Source organism: Salvelinus alpinus, chromosome 30 (genome assembly GCF_045679555.1).
Source record: "Salvelinus alpinus chromosome 30, SLU_Salpinus.1, whole genome shotgun sequence".
Lineage (NCBI taxonomy): Eukaryota > Metazoa > Chordata > Actinopteri > Salmoniformes > Salmonidae > Salvelinus > Salvelinus alpinus.
Genome location: NC_092115.1, coordinates 19,169,655 through 19,178,342, shown reverse-complemented (window position 1 = coordinate 19,178,342; position 8,688 = coordinate 19,169,655).

Sequence of the window (8,688 nt, the reverse complement as noted above, 5' to 3'; positions counted from 1 at the left end):
GCTGAAAAGAGGCCATAGTTTGTTTAGGGTTTCCCAATATGTTACATGGCGCGTTTAATTGTTCACAGGCGGGGTGGGCGCGCGTGCCTCACTCCCTGTTTGTGTGTGTGGTTTTGTGTGTACTCAGACTTCAGACATTTCCACATAATGGAAATTCACAAAATAAATAGTCCTACATTAAGCAATATCTCATGTTTTTCAACTGTTATTTCAAAGCAGTCTTCCAATCTACAAGTGTTTGCAGCATAGTCATCATCACTAATCAAAATGTTGAGCAATGTGTAGTTCAGGCAAAAAAAGGCACAGGTGTATCTTTTCTTGAGAATTAGGGCAAAATTAGATTAAATTGAGTGTATATCCTGCCAGTTCTACAAGACAGGTAGCCTAGTGGTTAGATCGTTGGACTAGTAACTGAAGAGAGATCAAATCCCTGAGCTGACAAGGTAAAAATATGTACTTCTGTCCCTGAACAAGGCAGTTAACACACTGTTCTTAAGCTGTCATGGAATATAAGAATTTGTCTTTAACTGACTTGCCTAGTTAAATAAAGATAAAATAAATACATTTGGGAGGAGAAAAAAAAATACAGAGAAAACAACCAAGGGTTTGTTGAGTTCCCAAAAGCTTCTGGGCACTAAGATCAAGATGGCACTAAATTCTCACTTCTGAGGATGAACCTTTTCTTATCCAGCTTTTTCAGACTGGTGAGGTACAGCAGAGGAAGTAGAGGGGGCAAGCATGTGGACACGCAGATCCACGAGCAACTGCTGCACCTCATGATGAGTTCATATTTTTTTGTGGCTCCCACCCCCATCAAAGTTGCCCATCCGTGTTCTAAACTCAGCAAAAAAAGAAACATCCCTTTTTCAGGACCCTGTCTTTCAAAGATAATTTGTAAAAATCCAAATAACTTCACAGATCTTCATTGTAAACGGTTTAAACACTGTTTCCCATGGTTCAATGAACCATAAACAATTAATGAACATGCATCTGTGGAATGGTCGTTAAGACACTAACAGCTTACAGATGGTAGGCAATTAAGGTCACAGTTATGAAAACTTAGGACACTAAAGAGGCCTTTCTACTGACTCTGAAAAACACAAAAAGAAAGATGCCCAGGGTCCTTGCTCATCTGCGTGAACATGCCTTAGGCATGCTGCAAGGAGGCATGAGGACTGCAGATGTGGCCAGGTCAATACTTTGCAATGTCCGTACTGTGAGACGCCTAAGACAGCACTACAGGGAGACAGGACGGACAGCTGATCGTCCTCGTAGTGGCAGACCACGTGTAACAACACGTGCACAGGATCGGTACATCCGAACATCACACCTGCGGGACAGGTACAGGATGGCAACAACAACTGCCCGAGTTACACCAGGAGCCCACAATCCCTCCATCAGTGCTCAGACTGTCCGCAATAGGCTGAGAGAGGCTGGACTGAGGGCTTGTAGGCCTGTTGTAGTAAAGCAGGTCCTCACCAGATATCACCGGCAACAACGTCGCCTATGGGCACAAACCCACCGTCACTGGACCAGACAGGACTGGCAAAAAGTGCTCTTCACTGATGAGTCGCGGTTATGTCTCACCAGGGGTGATGGTCGGATTTGCGTTTAACGTTTAAGGAATGAGCGTTACACCGAGGCCTGTACTCTGGAGCGGGATCGATTTGGAGGTGGAGGGTCCGTCATGGTCTGGGGCGGTGTGTCACAGCATCATCTGACTGAGCTTGTTGTCATTGCAGGCAATCTCAACGCTGTGCGTTACAGGGAAGACATCCTCCCTCATGTGGTACCCTCACAGGGTAACATCCCACAGCAAGAACTGGCAAATCTGGTGCAGTCAATGAGGAGGAGATGCACTGCAGTACTTAATGCAGCTGGTGGCCACGCCAGATACTGACTGTTACTTTTGATTTTGACCCCCCCACCTCCCTTTGTTCAGGGACACATTATTCCATTTCTGTTACTCACATGTCTGTGGAACCTGTTCAGTTTATGTCTGTTGTTGAATCTTGCTGTCTGTGGAACTTGTTCAGTTTATGTCTGTTGTTGAATCATACAAATATTTACACATGATAAGTTTGCTGAAAATAAACTCAGTTGACAGTGAGAGGACATTTCTTTTTTAGCTGAGTTTACATGTAGGCTACCTGCCTGATGGACTCCATATACATTACAACAGGTGCTATAGGTGAAAAATTGGTGTCTCAAGCAGCAGTTTACCTTCCCCCATAGATAACACCTGCTCATAATATAGCACTGATCAAATAACATGTACGGTAGGCTTGTGTTACCCCGAGTCATGCTCATTGCATCTCTTTTTTATGTCATTGTCATGAATAGTAGTTGTCAAGCAAGCACAGCAGATAGTGCCACCATGCACAAATGCATGGTTGCACCTTTGTTGTCGGCAGTTGATTGCTCAGTTTCATGTCTCCACTCTGTATTCTACCATATAAGTGAATTACTATGTCGCTACTGTTTATCTTGAATTGAGAGTAAATTCCCTACAGCCCATCTCGACTCAAAGGAAAGTAATATTTTTCATCAATAGAACAATATTTTTTAAGCATTAGACTTGACTTGAACTCTTGGTAGTACTATAAATATGGTTCTCATATGTAAAACACGCTTTGAAGAAAAGCTATCATACCGATAAAATGATATTAACATCATTAATGAATCAATTGATTAATCAATCGTATGAAATTTGATTGATAGAAACGCTGAGCGAGTATAGAGATTTCTTTCTTTTTGTCAGTTTAACTGCCAAGCAAACATATTTGACTGGTGTTTGTAAAGTCAACATTACCCAACACAGGAGTTAAAGTACAGGCCGCTCTCCGAATGAGACCTAGCAAAGAGCACAAGAGATTAGCCTGTCTTTGTTAATGTTACTTGTCCTTTTCAGCCAACACGTACCTGTTAAAATCAAATATTGTTTTAATCCTTTCACAATAAATCACTGTTATTGTAGCCTCCGATGACTGGAAGTAATATTATTTCCCTAATCTTTACCGTAAGAATGTATGGGAGTGTATTGGAAGGGGTTGTAATGGCAAAATTTTGGAATCTCCAAGTCATGTGATTTTAAGGTAGTCTACAACCCAAAGAGAAATACCAGCATTCTCCATGCACTGTCATTTACTACTTGATAAGAGCTATTCATAATATATAGGGAAATTAGTAACACGTTTGAATAAGAGAATTCTAAATATAAATGACACTTGTTTTAGATATATTTGACCTTATAATAGCTGGAGACATGTGAATCCAGCCAAACTGAAGCATATCAACTTTCCCACTGAAAAGTTGATGAAATGCTGTGCCATTATGCAGCATTTGAATTGTACAACCTTTTAAGTTGCAGGGATGGGCACTCTCGAATGTCTTAATTATATGCTACCCCCACTATCAGTATCGACTATCATTATTTACTAATAACCACACATATTCAACTGCCAGTGTACTGTTAGCTCCTGTCAGTTGGTATAGCCTACATTATCATTACATTGTTTTGTTTACCTTTTAGTTCTCTCTGTAAACGCCGTCACGGCCATGTGGTTGTTGCTGAGGATCATTAGTAACAGTTGATCAAATAAAAAAAGACATGTAGGCTAATTAAATCGTTATGAAGCGGAGGGCTTACCAAGCCGTACCCCACACATGGCACATTATAGGTTACTATGGTACACTCTTTTCCCTATTATAATTCTATATATGCACACTAATCTTTCAACATTACCGTGGGTTAAAGAATGTGGTAATTTTCAGAATGAATCAAACAACTAGATTTTAGATTCATCAATATATTTACTGCAGAAGGCTCTTCAAATAAGTTTTTTTGAATGATTCCTACATACCATCCTAACCCAAAAATGTGCCTAAATAATCTATAAAATCTGAGTATTTTTTAATCTACCAGTTGGTGTTGAAACAGAGATGAATATACATATAATTTAAAAAAAAATCTTTCATTGATCCCTATTTTTGGAACTCGTTCTCTCTATGTATTCTAGTCTGTCAACAACATTTTTATTAAAGGTACACCATATTTAAAGTGATGGTTTAAGATAAATGTACAGAAAACCCTATTGAATGAAAACTCCACAAGATAATCTGTTGGCCAGCAAGTGGGAGGGTTTTCAGTGTGCAAGGGAACCACGCCTGCAAATCACGTTATGAGCCTTCATAAGGTAAGTCTGAATAACAACAATTGAGAAGTGAGTAGGAAAGGAGTGCATGGGAAACGCATGAATTCGTAAGTCTAAATCAGGCCCAAAGAGTCTCATAGTAGGAGTACTGATATAGTATCAGTTTGACCTTTTAGTATGGGCTTGGGGGACCTGGTCCTAGAACAGCAACCTATGGGCCCTGAAATGAGACGGGGTGTCCTGCTTTCCATTCTAGCCTCAGAACAATGGAGGCGAGTTTCATTCAAACAACTGGTGCATTTTAATATTCCAATCCAAGTGACTAGTGGCAATGGATATTTATTTACCCATGCCCTACTTCCTGATTCATGCAGAGAACTGGACAGTGAAGGGCCTATCACAAAATTAGAGAGGTCCAGGAATCTTTAGAGTAAGGTAGTGTAAAGGTTAGAGGCAGACCACCAATCAGACATTTGCCAGATGCCAAGGGCTTTTGTGCAAAACTGCACCCTGTGCACTGCACTATGACTGGACTCCAACCTCTCCCTGGGTTGTTTCTCAGGGGTTTGGGATAACAAAGTGTCTGCAGTGCACTCTGTGCGTTTGACAAAGAAACACTCTAAAACTAAGAAACATTCTGACAAGGACATGACCATTGATTTGAATCAGGTGGCTGTTCATATGTATAACCACAGCTGGACACACACACCCACAAACGCACACTCTCTATCTCTGACACACACACAAACACAGTATCATGTGAACTTTGACCCCATGATCTGAGTCAGTAGTGTCAGAGTGCAGTAACAGCGATAAAGCCAAGTTGCACAAGTTCACACTGTTATTGGTGCAATGCTCTGGGTCAACATAGAGAACAGCCTTTCCATTTATATAACCAGAAATTCAGTGGATGAACTAGATCTTCATTCTTGGTCCGTGTATCGTCCGTTCATTGGTTATTCCATTCAAATCAGGAAGTGTAAAAACTGTAAATAGCTCATGTATTGTGTTAAGTTTCAGAATTTTAAGAACGAAAATCAGATATCAACTCCTTTTCTCATTTATGTGTCTGTGTACTTTTTGGCCTATTAGATAACAAGATTTTAAAAAACAAGTAAAGGGTCATTCCTCGTTTATTTTATTTGAATCTGAAATTAAACACATGAACGGTTTTGTTATTTTCATTGTCTAAAGGAAATATAAAATAATGAGAAACTGAATAATTATTTGATTATTCAAATGTTGTGTTTTTAATTATCTGTTCTGGTTTGACCTGTGCACCGTATGTTTTGGCTAATTAACAGTCGAGGCTTCTTGACAACACAAAACATTATAAATGGGTCTTTCTACATACTTTTGATCTTATATATTATGTAATCCATTAAACAGATTCAAGTTATTTATAGATTTGTTTGTTTGTCATTCCAATGATTTGATGATTGACATTCACTGTAGTGGGTCGTGTGCGCAATCCAAATTGGCCTAGGTCAGTGAGGACGCCACTTCAAACTTAAGCACTTTAACCTGTAGTTTCTATACTTGTGGATAGGCTCAATAACATGCAACTGATCACCACAAGCTTCAGTGCCTACGAGCTTAGATAACATATCCACTTGATTATATAGGAAAGCATGAATGTCATTCGATATTGCATTATAGAGGCATTTAATCATGGGCAGGCAGCCGCTGTCTGGTGAACTTCGCGGGTTATGACCAATGGAGAACAGTTTCTTTGTTTTGCATATTTCAGGATCTGGACATTTCTGATGAGCCTATATGAACTACATCAATAATTAGGTATGATGTAAAAACTGAGCTTTGTCCACAGACCAATGAGCATATTGAAACTCTCAAATGTGAAACCGAGCTTTTAAGACCTGACCCGTCCGGTGTCTCCTGGACTGAGTCACCTTCAGTGAAAGTCCCAGGGAAAAGAGCCTCACAGTTCAACAACCAAGTTGGAAATGCTATTAGGCTATGGTTTACAATGTTTATTTATCAAGATATGTGGGATACTATGCCATTACAATGTAGGGGTCCAGGGTGGCTCACCATACAGCCGGGTAGGGGGCGTCGTATAAATTACTTTCACAAGTTGGTATTTTTGCAGTAGCCAAGCCTTGATGTCAGGGAAATGTTTCATAGAAATATAGATTACTTTGACTGGACAATTAGCCTATGATACGAAAAACAACTGTTGAATAGGCCAAAAGAATAGCCTATCTGTAATGGGTGCGTGCTGGTGGCAGGGAAGTCAGGCGCAGGAGAGTGAACTTGGTATAAATGGAGCAGTTTAAAAAATGCAAAAAAAACTCAGAAAACCACGGGTACAAACCCATCGCACACCAGAACAAGACTTGCACAATAACATACAACAAACAATCACCGACAAGGACATGAGGGGAAACAGAGGGTTTAATACACAACATGTAATTGATGGGATTGGAACCAGGTGTGATGGAAGACAAGACAAAACCAATGGAAAATGAAAAATGGATCAGCGATGGCTAGAAGGTTGGTGACGTCGACTGCCGAACACCGCCCGAACAAGGAGAGGGACCAACTTCGGAGGAAGTCATGACACTATCCATTTAGTGAAATGAATGATTGAGGACGGGTTTATGCAGTATTCCATGGTGTCTGTCTCTATACCAGTGGTTTTGGAGAGCTTATTCCCTCTGCAGGTCTCAACAAGGAAGTACGGTCATCAGACTTCCACCTGGCATTTCTTCATTGGTTGGGTACCTGCATTAAAAGGCAGTGTTTCGAAACAGAGGCGCGCAACTGCGGGGAGGAGAAACATGACCACTGCTCTGAGTCCAGGACGAGAGATGCAAGATGAGAGGCTACGGGATACAAAGCTCTCCAGCTCTGCTGTTGAGACATGGTCATGTCCGAACCTACCTACTAATACAGTGTGAGTTATTTAGGCTATGTCATCCTGTTGACTTTATACCTGACTTTTCGCTGTCCCTCTAGCCTACGCATTGCTTGCTACTCTACTGTCGAGGATGTCGACCAATGAACGCGCAAACAGGCTGCCTGTCCAACACCCAGACATGGATCATCACCACTACTACCCGTGACAGCAGCCTTCCTGACAACGCTCTATAGCCCTCTTAAAAAGGACGATCCCAACTAGGCCTTCCTCAAACATTGGCGTGAGTGAGCTTAAGTAGCCTTTGAGTCCATCAGGACATATGCACAGTGTCAATAAGCCTATGGACACAATTAGGCCTACATCTTGACCGACACTACTGGTAGGCTATAGAGACATGTGGGAGGAGTGGGAGGAGTGGGAGGCCCCGGTGCACAACTGAGCAAGAGGACAAGTATATTAGAGTGTCTAGTTTGAGAAACAGACACCTCACAAGTCCTCAGCTGGCAGCTTAATTAAATAGTACCCGCAAAACACCAGTCTCAACGCCAACAGTGAAGAGGCGACTCCGGGATGCTGGCCTTCTAAGCAGAGTTGCAAACAAAAAGCCATATCTCAGACTGGCCAATAAAAAGAAAAGATTAAGATGGGCAAAAGAACACAGACACTGAACAGAGGAACTTTGCCTAGACGGCCTGCATCCCAGAGTCGCCTCTTCACTGTTTACGTTGAGACTGGTGTTTTGAGGGTACTATTTAATGAAGCTGCCAGTTGAGGACTTATGAGGCATCTGTTTCTCAAACTAGACACTCTAATGAACTTGTCTTCTTGCTCAGTTGTACACCGGGGCCTCCCACTACTCTTTCTATTCTGGTTAGAGCCAGTTTGCGCTGTTCTGTGAAGGGAGTAGTACACAGCGTTGTACGGGATCTTCAGTTTCTTGGCAATTCCTCACATGAAATAGCCTTCATTTCCCAGAACAAGAATAGACTGACGAGTTTCATAAGAAAGGTCTTTGTTTCTGGCCATTTTGAGCCTGTAATCAAACCCACAAATTTTCTTTCAAAAACAAAGTCATTTCTAAGTGACCCCAAACTTTTGAACAGTAGTGTATATGTTTCCATGTCTAGACGTATATAATGTTTCCATGCCGAGATGTATATAATGTTTCCATGTCTAGATGTATATAATGTTTCATGTCTAGATGTTCACCTATGTCTAGCTGAATATAATGTTTCCATGTCTAGATGTTCACCTATGTCTAGATGTATATAATGTTTCCTTGTCGAGATATATGTAATATTTACATGTCTAGATGTATATAACTTTTCTATGTCTAGATGTATAAAACATTTCCATGTCTATATGTATATAATGCTTCCATATCTAGATGTATATACTGTTTCTATGTCTAGGTGTATATACTGTTTCCATGTCTAGATGTATACAGTGTTTCCATGTCTAGACGTTCACCTATGTCTAGATGTATATAATATTTCGATGTCTAGAAGTATATAATGTTTCCATGTTTAGATGTATATAATGTCTCCGTGTCTAGATGAATATGTTTCCATGTCTAGATGTTCACCTATGTCTAGATGATTAGAATGTTTCCATGTCTAGATGTGTAATGGGTACGTGTTGGTGGCAGGGAAG